Source organism: Camellia sinensis, chromosome 9 (genome assembly GCF_055761805.1).
Source record: "Camellia sinensis isolate YWXY chromosome 9, ASM5576180v1, whole genome shotgun sequence".
In the NCBI taxonomy this organism is placed as follows: Eukaryota; Viridiplantae; Streptophyta; class Magnoliopsida; order Ericales; family Theaceae; genus Camellia; species Camellia sinensis.
This window is the reverse complement of record NC_138969.1, coordinates 34652437-34672273: the sequence shown is the minus strand read 5'-3', so window position 1 is coordinate 34672273 and position 19837 is coordinate 34652437. Positions and strand designations below refer to the sequence as shown.

At 35.3% G+C, this 19837-nt stretch overlaps 1 long non-coding RNA gene across 1 annotated transcript; it reads right to left on the bottom strand.

Moving 5' to 3' along the window:
• Positions 1 to 8651: 8651 nt before the first annotated feature.
• LOC145798546 (uncharacterized) lies at positions 8652 to 9642 on the bottom strand. Its single transcript, XR_014339542.1, has 2 exons — positions 9136 to 9642; positions 8652 to 8989 (listed from the first exon to the last, which is right to left on the bottom strand). It is a non-coding gene; the product is annotated as an uncharacterized LOC145798546 (long non-coding RNA).
• Positions 9643 to 19837: the final 10195 nt, after the last annotated feature.

Sequence of the window (19837 nt, the reverse complement as noted above, 5' to 3'; positions counted from 1 at the left end):
TTGGGAAATCATAAACAAAGTGAAGTTATATCTGACTTTGGTTCATGAAATATTAAGATTTGCAAATGACATGGTTAATCAAATATTAAATTAAATAGATGTTTTCCATTCTTTAATTAGTTTCAACGGCAAAAAATTCTCTCATTCAAACCTAAAGTGGGTGTAGGCCTTTTTGGCAAAGCCCATATTTTGTTTGGGCCGATCCAGTCACAGCCCAGCTCAGAAGGCCCATCCACTAGAAGTGTGCCCTTGACAGATTGAGAATTTGGGAGGAGTTCAGACCGAAATTAAAAAAAAAAAAAAAAAAAGTTTTATAACTTTGCATTTTTTTAATATATTTTTTACAAACCAATATAAATCTTACAATTTTTTTTTTTTTAACTTAGAGAAGTGTGCCCTTGAGGGATTTAGAAATTGTGTATGTATATGTTAAAGAGTAGTCCAACGACTTTTGTTAAATAGAAAGAGGGAAAAATTATCCACAAAAAAATGTTTATAACTTGAATTTATAGTAGGGGTGCAACTCGGGCGGGTTCGGGCGGGTTGGGGGTCTGCCCAAGCCCGACCCGAATTGTATTTGGCACTGCCCAAGCCCGCCCAAGCCCGACCATGAACCCGAACATTGTTGCCCAAGCCCGGCCCAAGCTTTGTATTTTGAACTCGGGTTGCCCGAATTGCCCGAATTGCCCGAGTTCAGAAACCTGTAGGTAGATCTAAGGGTAGACATAAAAGATGCTAATCTAATGGTAGAAAACTAACCAAAAAAAAATAAAAAATAAAAATTAAGACTAACTCTTTTACTTAATAGAAGACTAACCAAAAAAAAAATAAAAATAAAAATTAAGACTAACTCTTTTACTTAATTTATATATATTACATAATTTATTAAATTATATATATATTATATATTATATATTATATAATTTATATAATATATTAAATTGAATTCGGGTTCGGGTTGCTCGGGTTGGCCATTGGTTCTGCCCAAGCCCGGCCCGAATTGCAATTCGGGCATCAAAAATCTGCCCAAGCCCGTCCAGATTACAAGATATAGTTGCCCAAGCCCTAAAAAAACTCGGGCTGGACTCGGGTTGCTCGGGTTGAGCCCGCCCGAGTTGCACCCCTAATTTATAGTGTAGATTTGAACTTGGTGTGGTGTTGGAAACACTCGTAATATTTCATCGATTCATTTTAAATTTTAAACATTTTTTTGAATATGTATCATTATTATAAATTGAATTATGACATAAATACCTAATGTGTAAGATGCCAACTATGAAATTAATTGTTGATACCAATGTGGTTGTGGTCTTGAATTCGACTTCCCTAATAGTGGATAATATTTTGTGATTATTGTGATTGATAGAATGGTTATATACTTGTGACTAATTCAATGACGTTTTATATATAATTATTTTTACCCATTAACCAAAAAAAAAAAAAAAATCAATTGTAGGAGGCAAATTTAGCTATGATATATCAACTTCCTATTTGGATGAATACTATAAAGTTTCTTAAGAAGTTCTCAATGTCAAAATTGGAGGTGTATGACGGGAAATCAGATCTCTACAAAGAATCGTATGTTTGGTTTTGAAGTATAATATAAGGAAAGCCAAAAATTAAAAATAATATGACATTAACTAACACAATAAAAATAGTGATACTATTAAATAAAGCATTTCAGTAGTAGAAAATGAGACAATGTTTATAATATTAACTACATTAGCTGTTCAACAAAAATATTATCGACATTAATTGAGGAAGTCTTACCTTGGGTTGGTAGATGTAAGGTGAGAGTATTTGTATCTAGAAGATTGCACAGGTGAATTGACGGGCAAATCTCCTTTGGCAAAGACATTACATTTCTGCCTTACGAAATTAATCACGCATAGTCAAGTGGCCGCCTGCCAAAAGCGTAGTTCCCCGGTAATGCAACTATGCACTTGACTGATCATTTGGTCGATGACGCTGAACACTCCTTTAGCTTGAGAATCTATTTATAGGCCATGAAAGAAGTCTAGTGTTTTTCATGAAAAATACCATATTCTCAACACATCCTCCATACTGTTGTACGTAGAAAAAGAACTAGTGGTGCACTTTGACCCACACAACGTTAGGTCAATTTACGTACGTATGTGCAATGTTTTATCTCAGCACAACAATAGTGTGTATGTGCAATGTATTAACTGAAACAAATGTTGAATCAATTCAATCAATATTATTACAGCCCTATATCTGCTGTGTTGTGTATATATATACAAGCCCTAACCTCTCCTAACCAACTAACAGTTAGGCTAATCTAAATTGTTACTAATTATGTAATGACCCCAAAATGCGTATAGAAAGTCATCCTTATTTAATTAGGGTTTAATGTGTTTTAATTCAACTATATCTATCGGAATTAAAGAATTATCTGCTGAGTTATGGCGACCTTTATTGTATCGGCTTGAAATTTTTTTTTTTACCCTCCGCTCGAGCATGGGCTCATTTTTGACATTCTTAATAGTGTATTTGGAATGTTCTTACCTTATTTTGGGTTATTGTTTGAGGTGGTGGTATGATGGTAAAGTAAGATTGGACCAACGAATTTAATTCGAATAGTTAATCTACGATCAGCCGTCATTCATTTGTCCTTTTCTTTTTCCACACTTTGAATTTGAATGTGAGGTTAGAACCATTGGAAATCTTATTTCCGGGGCTTCGATTTGGACACAAGAACGACCTAGAACGGAGTCCCGATGAGAGAGTTATACCCATTTGAAATTTTCACATCTGTGCTGGAAGCAGAGCTGCACGTGCGGGGAATAGCGCCGCACGTGCGGCCTGTGCGGGACAGCAGCTCTAAAAACGGGATTTTGGGGCCATTTCTTGCAATTTCTTTTCCTCTCTTCTTCTCCCCTCTTCCATATCCGAAACCGTAGCCCCAAATCCTTGAATTCCATTACTTTGCTCATGATCCACCATGGTTTTTGGCATCAAGGATGGAGAACAAGGAAGGATCAATGTTTTTACCCGATTAGAACTTGGATTTGTGAAGGCTTCTTCTCAAGCTCACTTCTTTGCTTGATTATTGAGGTAATGGTTTGAATACTCTTCAATACTTATATCCATAGATAGATTTGTGACATTTTATTATCTAAATACATAATTTCCATGTTTAGAGCTTGTAGTGTATAGTATGAGATTTGGGGTTTTATGGTTTGAAGATGTTGGGAGTTAAATTGGTGGGTTAAAATGATGAATTGTGAATCCTAGATGTAGAATCATTGGGAAAATTGGAATTAAAAGTGGTAATTTAAGAAGTGTGAATTTTTGTTAAAAATCCTCATTTTTCTTGAAACCCTAGGTTGAGTAATGATGATACCCAATGATTTGGCCCAAATTGAAAGTAGCATAATGAAATTAAGGTATTGAATTATATGTGTTCAAGTTTAATTAGAATTTGGAAATGTTTGAAAATTATGTTTAAAATTTGCGAATGAACTTTATTATGAATATTGGAATTCATGCTAGCATGTGAAGGGAAAATTGGGGAAATAATCTATTAATGGTATGAATGATATGAACTTGGTTTTGGAATGTTGAAATGGAATTTAAGAATTTCTCTTGAATTATGTTGAATTATATCTAATGATGTTGAGTTGAATCATGTTGCTTATGTTGAATTGTAGTGATTATGTGAGATGGTATTGACTATGTTGACTTTGATTTTTGTGACCTAAAATATAGAGTTTTCCAAAATGGGTTAATCCCAAATTATTTTGCTAAATACTTGTGGGCTTGCTTAGTTATTAAAATCAAGAGAATGATTTATTTTTGGAAAAATATGGAAGATGTCCATACAATTCCTTTCTATCTTGAAATCGAAGTGATTGATTAAAAATTCCATATTGTGTTTGTAAGAATGGTAATCTTCTATTCTATATATAGATATATTGAGATGGAGGAAATTGTGGTATAATGGATGGATAATGGTAGGCTTGTGAAGAATAATAAAGGAAGGAAAGAGAACTAATGACTAAGTTATATATGTGTACAGGGCATACTTCAGGAGGGCCAAGCACTTCGTTGTAGCACTGTGAGTAGTAGTACTTCGATGTATCTTTAACCATTAATGATTATTGTTATCGACGTTATGATCTTCGTCATAAGAATTATGTTGACATGTATGTTATGTATGCTACGTAAATATTGTGAAATTATGGAAACACCAAAGGTGTATGCTATATGAGGAACATTGTGAAATTATGGAAACATCAAAAAGGATTTGTGAAATATGCATCTCGAATTTGTGAAGTATGGATCACCAACTTGTGAAATATGAAACGATGTGGCCGAGGGCCATTTGTGAAGTATGAATTTCCGAGTTGTGAATTGTAAAACTATGAAGCCAAGAGCCGAATTGTGAACCTATGAAACCCAAAAGCTAATTTATGTATATGTGAATTTATGTGGCCAGGGGCCATTTGTGAACTATGAACCTATGTGGCCAGGGGCCATTTGTGAAGTATGAACCTATGTGGCCAGGGGCCATTTGTGAAATTATGAAGCTATGAGGCCAAGGGCCAAACTTGTGAACTTGTGAATTTATGAGGCCAAGGGCCGACTTGTGAATTTATGTGGCCAGGGGCCATTTGTGAACTATGAACCTATGTGGCCAGGGGCCATTTGTGAAATTATGAAGCTATGAGGCCAAGGGCCAAACTTGTGAACTTGTGAGTCCAAAGGGCCGAAGGCCGATGTGCTAAGTTGTGAATCTATGAAACCTAAAGGCTATTGTGAATGTGTGAACCCCTCAGCCAAAGGGCCGAACTGTGGAATTGTGAAACCGATAAAGTCATCTGTAATCTAATGAAAATGTGCTTACTTTGTCCTGCTAACTTTATGTTAATTATGTCGACTCGTGGGAATGATGTAACGGTTACCATTAGGACTCTATTAATTACAAGGCAAGGCAACTATGTTAACATATAAGAACGATTGAACAACGGTGTATACTATTGATTAATAGAGCACGTGAATTAAGTCATTTACCCAAAAGAATTTATGTTCATTCTTGAAGAATAGATTCTGAGTAAATATAAGAGTAGCTATGTGTATCCATATGAATTTGAAGTTATGTTGCTATGTTGCTTATGAATTGGAAGTTATTCGGAATCTACGATATAAGTGCCAAGTTTAGCATTATTATGTGACTCTTATGAGAATGTGAATTAGTCTCTTATTGTTAAGCGTATGATAATGACATGACACAACAAGAAACGCTCCAGTTATAATATGTTCCATTTGACTTAATGAATGATGTTCAAGTATGTTTTAGGTATGTTTCCAGTATGTTACAAGTTCAAGTATGCTGAGGTATGTTTCAAGTATATGTTACAAGTTTGAATATACTACAAGGTCAAACAAGTTTCAAGGGCTTATAGCCATCAAGTTTATGTTGCAAGATTGGGCCTAAGGCCGTTATGTACTTAGCACAGAATCAGACTATTACATTGACATGTATTATGTTTCAAGTTAAGCATCATTTTATTTATGTATTACTATTCACTGAGCCCGGCTCACTCTCTATTATGTCTGTTTCTGTAGGTCAGCAACCAGGTGGTCAGTCCTAGCCAAGACGTCCGTTTTCTTTTGTCAACCTTCGTATGTCCAGGCACTGTATAAGCCATTCATTTTGTCAAGTTGTTAAGATGTTGACTTGCTTATGGGTGTCCCTCTAAGGTTGTTGTATATACTTTCATGTTCATTTTTTTTTTTATACGCCCAATCATGGGGCTGGCATTGTAAATGTGTATGTATATGCTCTGGGTTATAGTTGGAACTTTATCTATCCACTATAATGCATGTGATGAATGAGATCCTGGCATGTAGAAGTAGCTCAATGGAGTTTATTTGTTTCATTATTTCCATTTTTTCGTGCTTCCGATAAGGCCCCGTATGTTATGTTACCAGGTTACATGTCCGTTTCGGAATAGGTCATGCCCAAACTTTTAGGGGCGGGTTTGGGGCGTGACAAATTAGTTACAAACAAATAGACTTCTCTGGTACAGCAGTCCATGGACTTATGATGAACCCTCAGATATATCAGATGAAGTCTTCTCCTTATCAGGCCCTCGCAAGTTGATGGGTGAAGCAGCAACCATCCACTTGGAAGTAAGGAAAGAAAATCTAGCAGTAGACAAAGGTTTGGTGAATATGTCCGCGAGTTGATGGGAGGTGGGAACATGCTTGAGGAACAACTTATGAGCAGTAACCTTCTCACGAACGAAATGGCAATCAACTTCTAGATGCTTGGAGCGGTGATGAAAAACTGGATTGGTAGCAAGAGCAAGAGCAGACATGTTGTCACACCAAAGAACGGGAACAGAGGACTGAGGAATGCAAAACTCTACAAGAAGCATTTGCAGCCATGTGAGTTCTGCAGTGGTGTGGGCAAGAGATCGGTACTCAACCTCAGTAGAAGACCAAGACACAGTGGACTGCTTCTTGGAGGACCAAGAGATAAGATTGTCACCGAGAAAGATGCAATACCCGGAGGTAGACCGTCGGTCGACGAGATCGCCAGCCCAATTAGAATCAGTATAAGCATTGAGCTGAAAAGAACTGGAAGTGAAGACAAGACCATGAGAGAGAGTACCCTTTATATAGCGTAAGATTTGCTTAACAATAGCAAAATGGCCCGTAGTGGGTGCGTGCATAAACTGACAAGCCTGGTTAACAGCATATCATAATTCAGGCCTTGTGATGGTAAGATATTGGAGAGCATCGACAATACTCTGATATAGAAAAGGATTAGAGAAAGTAAGGGAATCAGACTCAGAGATGGAGACTTTGAGAGAAACTGGAGTAGCACACGGCTTACAATCCACCATGCCAGCCTTGCGGAGAAGGTTAGTAGCATATTTGTGTTGATTGAGAAAGAAACCAGGAGAAGTGGGCTGAACAGAAATGCCTAGAAAATATGACACATCCCCAAGCTCTTTCATAGAAAAGGCATGAAACATATGAGTCAAAAGAGATTCAATAAAGGACTCACTAGTGCCAGTAAATAAAATGTCATCCACATAGATCCGAATATAGGTGAGAGAAGAGCCAGCATTGTGGACAAACAAAGAGGTGTCACAGGTGCTGTTGATGAAGCCTTAAGAGAGAAGAAATGAGGAAAAGGTGGAATACCAAGCCCTTGGGGCCTGTTTCAGTCCATAGAGAGCTTTGTGAAGCTTACAGACAAGAGATGGCTGAGAGGGATTGACAAAACCAGGGGGTTGTTCCATATAACTTCCTCTTCTAATTTGCCATGCAAAAAGGCATTCGAGATATCGAGCTGCTTGATAGGCCAATCATAATGCAAAGCCAAGCATAGAAGAATCTGAATAGTAGGTTGTTTGGCCACAGGACTAAAGATATCTTGAAAATCAACACCATATTGTTGAAGAAAACCTTTAGCGACAAGTCGAGCTTTGTGTCTGGCAATTGTCCATTCAGAATTGCGTTTGAGTTTGAAAACCCATTTGCAACCAATAGCTTGCTTAGAAGGTACCTTGATGTTGGAGGGCACAATATTCATCCAACATGGCTTTAAACCAAACAGGAGAATATAAGGATGCTTTAGTGGAACAAGGCTCAGTAGAAGCATTTGGAGAAGAACTAGAAGAAGTAGTAGGGCAGAGAGGTTTGGTTTTAGACCTGGTCTACATGGGATGTGTGTTAAGAGAATGAGGGAGAGGAAGAGGTAAAACAACTGACAAGGAGTTAATAAGGATAGGAGAAGGCTAAGACATAAAAGTAGAAGGCCTAGGCTGCACTGGAGAAGAAGAGAGAGGCTGCACAGGTGGTACTGACAGAGGGTGCTGAACTGAAGAAGGCATAAGCTGCAGTGGTGGAGAGGACATAGACTGCCTAGGCAATAGCTGAGATGAGAGTGCACTGGGCTAGAAGAAAGTCTGCAACTGAGAACAAGAAGAGGCAGAAGGACCAGAAAAAATAAAAAAATAAAATACATATGGAAAAACAGTTTCTTGAAATGTGACATGCCTAGAAAGCACAATTTTACCTGTAAGGGGATTCAGACACCAATAACCTTTAACACTGGGATGATAACCCAAAAATACACAAGCAATAGATTTGGGTGGTAATTTATGAGGAGAATATGGTTTGAGCCAAGGATCACAAAGGCAACCAAATAACTTCAAATGAGAATAATCATGTGGTTTTTGAAATAATTTTTCAAAAAGAGAACAGTTGGAAAGTGCAGTACTAGGCAACCGATTAATCAAATAGGTGGCAGCAGCCACAACATCAAACCAATAGGTAAGAGAAAGAGAAGACTGATGGAGTAAAGCAATGGCTGTTTTTGTGATGTGGAAATGCTTCCTTTCGGCAACACCATTTGAGATGGTGTATGGGGACAGGAGTGTTGATGATGAATGCCATGAGATTGCATAAAATTGTCCATGGAAGAGTTAACAAATTCACCACCTCCATCAGTCCGTAAGATTTTAAGAGGATATCCAAACTGTTTTTCCACAAAAACCTTGAATTCCAAAAATTTAGCATAAACCTCATTTTTAAAGCATAGAGGATAGATCCAAGTAAATCGACTAAAATCATCTATAAATACAACATAGTATTTGAAAGTAGAAGCAACATGCGTAAAAGGACCCCAAATGTCACTATGAATTAAAGCCAATGGAGTGTTTACAGAGGAATTAGACAACTTAAAAGGAAGGCGATGACATTTAGACATGGCACAATCAACACATTAAAGTGATGTTTTATTAGAGGACAAAGGTAAAATGCTCTTAAGCAAATGAAACTTAAAAGTAGAGGGATGCCCCAATCTTTTATGCCAAATATCAGCAGATGCGGTGGAAGAAGATGTGAGGCTGTGCAAAGCATGATGAGGAGCATGGGATGAATGATTAAAAAACTGGTAAAGACCGTTAGCATGAAAACCTTTACGGAGAATGGCCTTGGAACTATTGTCCTGAATAGAAAAAGAATTATGATCAAAGATAATGGAACAATTATTATCTTGAGCCAATTTTTGTACAGAAACAAGATTAGTAGAAATGTGAGGAACGTGTAAAACCTTGTTCAAACGAAAAGAATGATGGGGAGTAGGAAGAATACCTTGGCCAGTATTATGAATGGGAAGAGAAGTGTCATTACCAATAGTTACATGATCATTGCCATGATATGGTTGATAAGAGTTGAGGTGATGTAGATCATAAGTGATATGGTCTGATGCTGCAGAATTGAGAAACCAAGGAGTAGAACTATGAAAAACACCATCATCAGACATGGAGGCAAGAAAAGCCCTAGATTGATGAGGAACGGATGAGGTAGGTGACTATTGTGAGGATGAGGATTGGTGAGGGATGGAAGGTTAAAATTGCAGATCCATTCGATGCCAACAATCAATAGCAGAATGATTATTCTTTCCACAAATCTGACAGCTAACTCCATAACTGGATTTGCCTCTTCCTTGTGATCTGCCTCGAAAAGTGGAGGATCGACCTTGAGAAAATCGATTTCCTCTATTAGAAACCCTAGACTCATATCGAGAACCTCTACTATGTTAATAAGCTTGAAATCCCTTTGAAGAGTTAGAATCTTTCATTGTTGCATAGGCAACAGTTAAGTCTGCTACTTGCTTTAGTTTCCCCTCAATGTGAATAGCCTCTGAGCAAAGTATAGCAGATAAATCTTCCATAGAAATTGTAGGTGATACTTACAAATAAAACACCAGAAAATATACAAAATAAAAGTTACAACAATTAATATAAGGGCTGAGGCGCGGGAAATTCGCTCTCTTTAAGGAGATTCAAACCCTCTGCGATTAGGCAAAGCCTCACACCGGTGCAGCAGAAAAAACCTTGACTTGTCCCTCCCAGGATACAACAGCCCGACTAAGTCGTATAGTTAACCAATACTGCACGATTGGTTGAACCCAAAGCTTTATCACACACACCCTTTTTATTTGCCTGATAATCTCACATTAGACATAACAAAAGCAACCCAAAACTTCTTCACCTCTCGTGTATATATCTCTAGATAGGACATAAGTTCACTATATATATAAGAGCCTATCTTGGTGGATAAGAAAATGAATGAAGACTTGGATAAGATTAGAGACTAAGACCAAGACCTTAGGAAGTTTACCTTGGAAGGATGAAGACTTTGATGGATAAGCATGGTGGACCAAGACCAAGACTTGGCCAAGACCTTGGATAACTTAGAGGGAAAGAAAAGGAAAGCCATCTTATAACAAATTATAATATTAAAATACCTGCTAACATTTCTCCACCTATTTTAATATTATAGGTAACAAAAACTGAGATTATTAGGCAAATAAGGATATTATGCATCATGGTAGGTGTGCTCTGCATTGAACCTCCATTAGTGAAACAATAATATCTACTCCAGAGCCAATAGTATGCTCAACATTGAACTATGACTACTTAAGGGAAATAAATAATTATTGCACACACATAATATTCCAAGCGTTCACAAAAGCTTTAAAAGCTAGCACATTACGGCCTTGTGCGATCCTAGGATTCATGAGTGTGTTTAAGAATTAGCCCAAATCTCATAGGTAGCGACCCCACTACCACACTCACATAGGTGAATTCTGTCAAGGGTGCTCCTGTAACTATGACACCCCACTCAATAAGATCTACAAAAATTCATTAAGAGTTTTTAAATAACTCAACCTCTACAACGTTACAGGATAAATGCACTTACATCATAGGGATAGGAAAAAAGTAATTTAATGCATTTCTCATGGCCATCATATGATCGTTTTTCTCATTGAACCCAATTACAGGATCTCTGGTTCTTGGGTTGAGTATCCTCATACATGGCTCCTGCTATATTCAATGGGCTTTAACCCCATCCCCCTCGATGTATTCCAGACTCTATCTCTTGCTAAGGCCTTAGTTAATGGATCTGCAAGATTATCACCAGATTTAATATAATCCACATTTATAATGTCATTATTCATATAAGATCTCACAGTACTGTATTTTCTTCTGATAGGTCTGGATTTACCGTTATAATAACGGTTATTAACTCAACCAATTGCTGCGGTGCTATCACAATGAATTAATATAGGTGGAATCGGTTTTTCCCAACAAGAGATTTCATTTAACAAATCTCTTAACCAATTTGCTTCTTCACTAGCTGTAGCTAAAGCAATAAGCTCAGCCTCCATTGTTGAATTAGCAATAATGGTTTGTTTTTTTGATTTCCAACTTATAGCACCGCCTCCCAATGTAAATAAGTAACCAGTGATTGATAATGAATCACCTGACAAGGTATTCCAATCGGCATCACTGTAACCTTCAAGTACTGCAGGATACTTATTATAAAACAAGCCATATTTTATGGTACCAGATAAATATTTCATAATACGCTCAATGGCTAGCCAGTGATCACTGTCAGGCTTGCTAGTAAACTTGCTAAGTACTCCACCTGCATAGGCAATGTCAGGTCTAGTACAATCAGTCGCATAACGCAAGCTACCAATCATACTAGCATATTCCTTTTGATTAATTACATCCTTATCATTTTCAACAGGAAATAAATGCACATGAGGATCAAAAGGAGTAAGAACATGCTTGCAGTTATAAAAGTTATATTTTCTCAAAATTTTCTCAACGTAATGCAACTGATCAAGAAATATACTATCACAGGTTTTGGTAATTTTCATTCCCAAAATATAATTAGCCTCACCAAGATCTTTCATATCAAAATGACTACTAAGCATATTTTTAGTTTCCACGATGATATGCAAATTAGAGCCAAATATAAGTAGATCATCCACATAGAAGCTAATAATGACATGTGAATTTTTTTCAGATTTATAGTAAATGCATTTATCACATTCATTCGTTTTATTGTCATTCTCAATCATGCAGGAATCAAATTTCTCATGCCACTGTTTAGGGACCTGTTTTAAGCCATATAGGGATTTAACTAGCTTGCACACTTTGCTTTCTTGACTGGGTTCCACAAAACCCTTAAGTTGATCCATATAGATTTTTTCACCCAGGTCTCCATTTAAAAAAGCTGTTTTAACATTCATTTGATGAATTTTTAGATCATAAATTGCAGCCACTGCAATTAATAATCTAATGGATGTAACTCTAGTAACAGGAGAAAATGTATCAAAAAAGTGAAGATCTGCTTGTTGTTTAAAACATTTTACAACAAGCCTTGCTTAATATTTATCAATAGTTCCATCTGATTTAAGTTTTTTTCTCAAATCCATTTACAGCCAATAGTTTTACAACCTGGTGGTAAATCTACTAATACCCAAGTTTTATTGGATAATAATGATTCCATCTCATCATTTACAGCCTCATTCTAAAAAACAGAGTCAGGAGATGCCAAAGCTTCTTGTAAAGTTAATGGAGTTTTCTCCACATTAAAAACATGATAATCAGGGCCAAAATCTTTTTCTAATCTGGCTCTTTTACTCCTTCTTGGTTCAAAAACTATAGTAACTTGGTTTTGTAAAAGAGGAGTAGAGGAACCGATTTTAGATAAAATATTTTCTTGATAATTTTGACCCCCACCATTTTTAGATTTAAAAGGAAATTTTTCTTCATGAAAAATTGCATCACTTGATTCAAAAATTATTTTGTTTTCAATATCAAAAAATCTATAGGCTGTACTATTTGTTGCATATCCAAGAAAAGCACAAGTGTCAGCTTTCACACCTAATTTAGGTCTTTTAGGGTCCACAAGTCTAACAAAAGCTAGACAATCCCAAACCCTCAAATATCTCAAATTTGACTTATGCCTTTTTCACAACTCAAAGGTGTAACTTTTATTTTTTTATGTGGCACTCTATTCATAACATAACATGCAGTTAAGATTGCTTCTTCTCACAAATTTGAAAGAGCACCTGCTTCAATTAGCATAGCATTTGTTAAATCAGTTAAAGTTCTATTTTTTCTTTCTGCTACACCATTAGATGCAGGTGAATATGGTAGAGTAGTTTCATGGATTATTCCCAAAGACTGAGCAAACGAGTTGAATCCAAAAGATTCATACTCCCGGCCTCTATCACTCCTATATCTTTTAGCCTTTTTACCGAATTGATTTTCAACTCAAGAAGGAATTCTTTAAATTTTTCAAAAGTATCACTTTTATTTTTCAACAAGTATACATAAGTGTATTTTGAAAAATCATCAATGAAAGTGATAAAATATCTATTTCCACCACGTGTTAAAATTCCTTCAAATTCACATAAATCAGTGTGAATTAATTCTAACAATTTAGTATTTCTCACCACACTTTTATGAGGCCTTTTAGTTATTTTTGCTTGACTGCAAACTTCACATTTCTCAAACTTATTTGTTAGTCTGAGAATTAATCCTAAACTACTCATGACTCCCATATATCGGCTATTAATATGACACAGACGAGCATACAAAAATTCATAGAAGACATCATGTAAACAGAAACATGTGCTTTCTTATTCTCAACATTTAATTTAAACATTCCAACACAGGCATACCCTTTCCCCACAAATATGTCTTTTTTAGTGATTACATATTGGTCAGATTCAATAGTCTGCTTGAAACCAGCTTTTTTGAGCAAATAACTTGACGTCAAATTTTTCCTCATGGACGGTGTGTACAACACATCTTTTAAAACAAGCACACGTCCAGAGGTAAAATTCATCTCAACATCCCCATACCCGAGCACCTTGGTTACACTGGAGTCACCAAGCATAACAATCCTCTCCTCATTAAAAGGAGTGAAATCTTTGAACCAATCTTTATCATAGCAGACATGCCTATTGGCACCAGAGTCTGCCCACCACCCTTCCACAGATTGAACCATAAAAATATCTGTGATCATAGCCACAAATGGCTCCTCGGTAACATTAGCCTGTGGTCGAGACTATTGTTTCCGAAATTTGCAAGTTCGAGCAATATGCCCACTTTTGCCACACAGAAAACATGTCACATTTGTCAGATCTTGTGAAGGGGGTTCTTGGTTCCATTTCTTTTGCCTCGGGTAATTTTTATTTTGTCGCCTTCCAGTATTTTTCCAAATTTTCTTAGCTGGCTTCAAGTGACTATTTTTATGAAATCGACCTTTAAGTAAAGTATTTCCAGAAGTTCAATTTACCTTTGTAATGGAATGCTCTTGTGTCATAAGCGCATCTTGTCCTCGTGCTTCCTCCTCCACCCGAATCCGTGTGATTAGTCTCCAAAGACGTCTCTTTTTGCTTGTGACGCATTGACTTCTGGAACTCCCTCCAAGATGATGGAAGTTTGTCAACAATACCTGCTACAACAAGATTGTCTCCAATTTTGATGCCTTCAGATCTAACTTCAGCTACTAACATCTGAAAATCTTGAACTTGCTCCACCACTGATTTTCCATCTATCATCTGATAGCGGAAAAAACAGCTTGCAGCATATTTTTTAGCACCTGCCTCTTCAATGTCATATTTGTTCTACAAGGCTTTCCAAATTTTCTTGGCAGTGGTGTAAGTAGTATCATAATAATCATAAAATTGATCTGAAAGACAATTCAAAAGATAGTATCGACATTTATACTCATCTGTGTTGTATTTTTTGATTTTTTCAAGATGAGCAGCATACTCCTCGTCGGTCATCTCTTCAGTGGGGACTTTGTTCGGATTTTTCTCGGTCAGGATATAAGCCACCTTGAGGAGACTGAGGTAGAAAAGCACCTTGCCTTTCCATCTCTTGAAATGGGCTCCCTTGAACCGAAAGGGCTTGTTGAGATCGCCGGTATTCTCGTTGGGCTTCTCTAGTACTGGCTCCATGAACTTTTACTAATTGAATCTCCTTAAAATTGTAGGTGATACTTACAAATAAAACACCAGAAAATATAAAAAATAAAAGTTATAACAATTAATATGAGGGCTGAGGCGCGGGAAATTCGCTCTCTTTAAGGAGATTCAAACCCTCTGCAATTAGGCAAAGCCTCACACCGGTGCAGCAGAAAAAACCTTGACTTGTCCCTCCCAAGATACAACAGCCCGACTAAGTCGTATAGTTAACCAATATTGCACGATTGGTTGAATCCAAAGCTTTATCACACACACCATTTTTATTTGCCTGATAATCTCACATTAGACATAACAAAAGCAACCCAAAACTTCTTCACCTCTCTTGTATATATCTCTAGATAGGACATAAGTTCACTATATATATAAGAGCCTATCTTGGTGGATAAGAAAACGAATGAAGACTTGGATAAGATTAGAGACTGAGACCAAGACCTTAGGAAGCTTACCTTGGAAGGATGAAGACTTGGATGGATAAGCATGGTGGACCAAGGCCAAGACTTGGCCAAGACCTTGGATAACTTAGAGGGAAAGAAAAGGAAAGCCAACCTATAACACATTATAATATTAAAATAACTGCTAACAGAAATTCGTTTAGAATGAGCACGAATAGCAATTTTCACAGAATCATATTCACTTGGTAAGCCATTCAACGTGATAAGAACCACATATTCATCATCCACAAATGAGGAGGCAACACTCAATTGATCAACAAGACTCTTAATGTTACTCAAATAGACTTCCATTGAATCTGATTTCTTTGAGATTGAATTCAATTTGTTCTTGAGTTGATGTATATGAGACCTTAACAATGATGTGAAACGTTTGTTAAGAAATTTCCATACCTGAGAACTCGTTCGAAGGTGAAGAACAGAGGCAAAAATTGCAGGAGAAAGTGTAGCTGTAATGCAGCTAAGAAGATGTGCATCCAACATCTTCCATAGAGTTGCTTCAGGAGTTTGAATATCAGTTCCAGATGATGAATCGCGAATCGTCTTGCTAGGACAACACGGAGAACCATCTATGATCTTCATCAAGTCGGTTACTCGAAGAATGTTTTGCATCTGGTTCTTCCAAGTGATAAAATTCGTATTGTCTAACTTTACTGTGACAAAGGAATTGATATTAGAGATCAACATACTCAGGTTGGATGGAATCGGTGATGTTGAAGACGACACAGAAGACGCCATTGAAGAGGTCTCTATTGAAGGATCGCTCGTTCGAGCTTGGCGAGGCTCTGATACCATGAAACAAATGCTGAATCAATTCAATCAATATTATTACAGCCCTATATCTACTGTGTTGTGTATATATATACAAGCCCTAACCTCTCCTAACTAACTAACAGTTAGGCTAATCTAAACTGTTACTAATTAGTTACAAACAGACAGACTTCTCTGGTACAGCAGTCCATGGACTTATGATGAACCCTCAGATATATCAGATGAAGTCTTCTCCTTATCATTAACAACATTTGGCTTATGAAGCTTCTTTTTAAACAAGAATAAAACATGTTGATTTTTTATAATGTATTTAGTTTTAATGATGTTGTCCAGAAAATGTAATACTTTTCACTAAAAAGATAGTAAACAAGATTATCTTTATAAAGTTTTTCTCATATATGTGCAAGATTCTTTAGATTAGTTTATGTTGGACAAAACCTTTTGCCAAATATATGCTTATTTTCACTGGGAGGGACACACATAGGGGAAGTTTTTCAGATGAGACAATGTAGAACCACCTTTGTAGCTAGATAGTTAATTGTGAGACAATGGATGATTAATCTAATGTATTTTGAGATTTCTCATTTATTGAGAATACCACATAGACAATAATTTTTCAGTAACGAAGTTAAAACTTAACTCCCACCATGCACCATTGTTACTCATTTAGCTTATTAATACGATGACAAAAATCAATCATAATATAAAGGAGGGTCTTGTTATTAAGAAATGTTAAAATTTTTATACATTTTTTATTACACGTACTTTGATGAAGAGTGTACACTTTTTTGAAGTTTCTTAATGCGTACCATTACATATTAACAAAATTCAATAAAGAAAACTGAAAATAAAGCCAACATGTACAATTTTCTTATTTACTCTTTACTCAACCTATGTTTTTCTGCTCTTCTTCTTCTTCTTTTATTTATTTTTTCAATCTTGATATTTCATATTAATAGCCAGTTCCATAGGAATAAAGCTTTCTTTCATTTCTGTAAATCGAGTAAAGCTTCGATTAGAGTTGATTCTTTACTCTTCAATGAAAAGTGTAAAAATGATTGAAAGAGAAGCATCTAAATTAGTGTCTCACTTTCACCTCTAGTGGATAAATAGGGAAAGGAAATAAAAAAGAAAATAAGAGAAGAAGTAAAAATAGAAAATAAAAATAAAGAGCACCTTGATAAGATCCAATGGCATGTTCTCTCATTGTCCTTCACGCCTTACTCCTATCTTCTTTGGTACCCTTCAATTCAAATCCGTTTCAGTCCAGTGAATGTGAATGTTTTTATACTTCTCTCTCTCTCTCTCTCTCTCTCTCTCTCTCTCTCTCTCTCTCTCTCTCTCTCTCTCTCTATATATATATATATATATATATATGATTTATGAATTTAATAATATTCATATTGAATACAACTAAGATATATTATTGCAAGAGTTGAGTCTAGTACATTTTTCTAGAGGAAGGCTTTGTTGGGTTGCCTTAATATGTTTGGTGAATTCTCTCTCTCTCTCTCTCTCTCTCTCATTATTAGTTACACACATACTCTCGTGGACGTGGCTTAATTAATTCGAGAAAGTTACATGTCTCTTCGGAATTAGGGAACTCACAAAAACTAATTTGACAAGTTACTTAAAAATAAAAACGTTTAATGTAAGTTTAAACTTAGTGTTAATCACACCCATATTGAATATAGTCCGCACACTTTCATTTTTATGAAATTTTTTTTCATGTAATAGGTTCTTCAAATGCCTTTATTTGACAACATCATTAGCTAAACTTTCATTGACTATTTGAAAAATAATTTTGGATAAATTATGCAAATAGTCTCTGTAGTTTTAATTTGTTCGATTTTGCCTCTTAATTTAACGGATTGTGTCATTTTAGTCCAATAAATAACGGTTGTTAAGTTAATTTATCGAAAAGTCAAACAATGTGTCAATTTGATCCCTGTATTTTACACGATGTGTCAATTTGGTCCTTGTAGTTTCAATTTTTTTGATTTTGACATGGACTAAATTGACACATTGTGAAAAATACAGGGACTAAATTGACACATTGTTTGACTTTCCGTTAAATTAACTTAACAGTCATTATTTATTGGACTAAAATGACACAATCCGTTAAATTAAGGGACAAAATCGAGCAAATCGAAACTACAAGGACCAAATTGACAAATCGTGTAAACTACAGGGACTATTTGCATAATTTTTCCAATAATTTTTGTTAAATATTAAGAGGCTTAAAAGGTTGTATATTTTGTATGAACATGAGTGCAATAAAAAATGTTTAATATTTTTAAATTACTTGACATGTATTCTAAAAACAAACGTTAACAAGATTTTTAAAAAATGCAGCCATTTGTATAAACAAAATTTTGCTTATAGTTTTCAAGGATGGTTTGTGTGTGACATTATGTGCTTAGGTTATACATTACTTATTTATTCATATTGTTTTGTATCATTAAATTACACGATAAGATATTATTTACATTTAATTTCATTAATTTTTTAACACCAACAAGTATCATTTTTAAAACAAAAAAACTGCATATTTTTACGTTATATTTGATTGAGAGATTTATAAACGAAAAGGGAAAAAAGTAAAATTAGACGAAATATAAATATAATTTATTCACATTTTACCTAACTTTTTTTTCTCTCTTTCTAAATCTCTTTTTAATTTTTTTAACCAAACAGAACATTTAAGAATCTTTCGTCTTCATGCTCTGCCGACCTCCCACAGCAAGAAAGAGCCCTTCCTTTTGCTTTGGACTATGTCTTTTTATTATTATTATTATTTATTTATAATGTGAATGTTTGATCTACACATTTTCTAATCACACTTGTATTTTGGGGACGATGGCACAAACTTGAAATATCATAAAGACAAAAATAATACAACACAAAATCAGATTTCCAAACAACATAATCAATCACAGATATCAGCCCCGTTTGGTAGAGCTGTGGGAAAGTACTTATAGCTTATGCCTAAACAGCTTATAGCTTATAACTTTCAGCTTAAGCTGATTTCTAGCTTATTCTTAAAGCATATCCTGCCCCACTCAAAGAATAAGCTGTTTTCTGACTTCCACAAAGCTATAAGCTATAAGTTATAAGCTAAACCAAACACATCAAAATAGCTTAAATTAAACTGAAAGCTGAAATAAACTGAAATTAAGCTGTACCAAACAGGGCCATCATATAGAAGGTGATTAATTAAACGGTGACAAAGAATTGATGACATATAATAATATTTTTGTTTTGAGTGTTTCTTTTTTAAAATTTTAATTTTAAATGTTAACAGTGCTCCAATGCACTTGTTAAAATGTAATTATTAACATAGTTTATATATAATAATAATAATAAAAAGTGTTAGACAACAAACATCTAGGTGTATTTCATGATCAAATTTATATCAAAAGGTTAGTGAATATTTCTAATGAGGAGTTAATAAATTCTAAGTTTTCTCAACCACTTCCATTAATTGTAGCAACAATCAAATTTTATAATATTAAAATTACTCTTGAAAGGGAATATTTAAAGGAGCAAAAATGTTAGAGATCCCAAAAGTTTTATTAAAATTTTCACCAAATGTCTTACATGGGTATGAGACCCACATTTTGGTAAAACTTTTAAAATCTCTAACATTACTCTTTAAATATTGTGATTGTCATTAATTATAATATAATTAATAGTATAAAATTTGATAAACGCAGTTATATTACATTAATTGCAACTAAACTGTTAATGGACAAGGATGTGTTGTCTCATA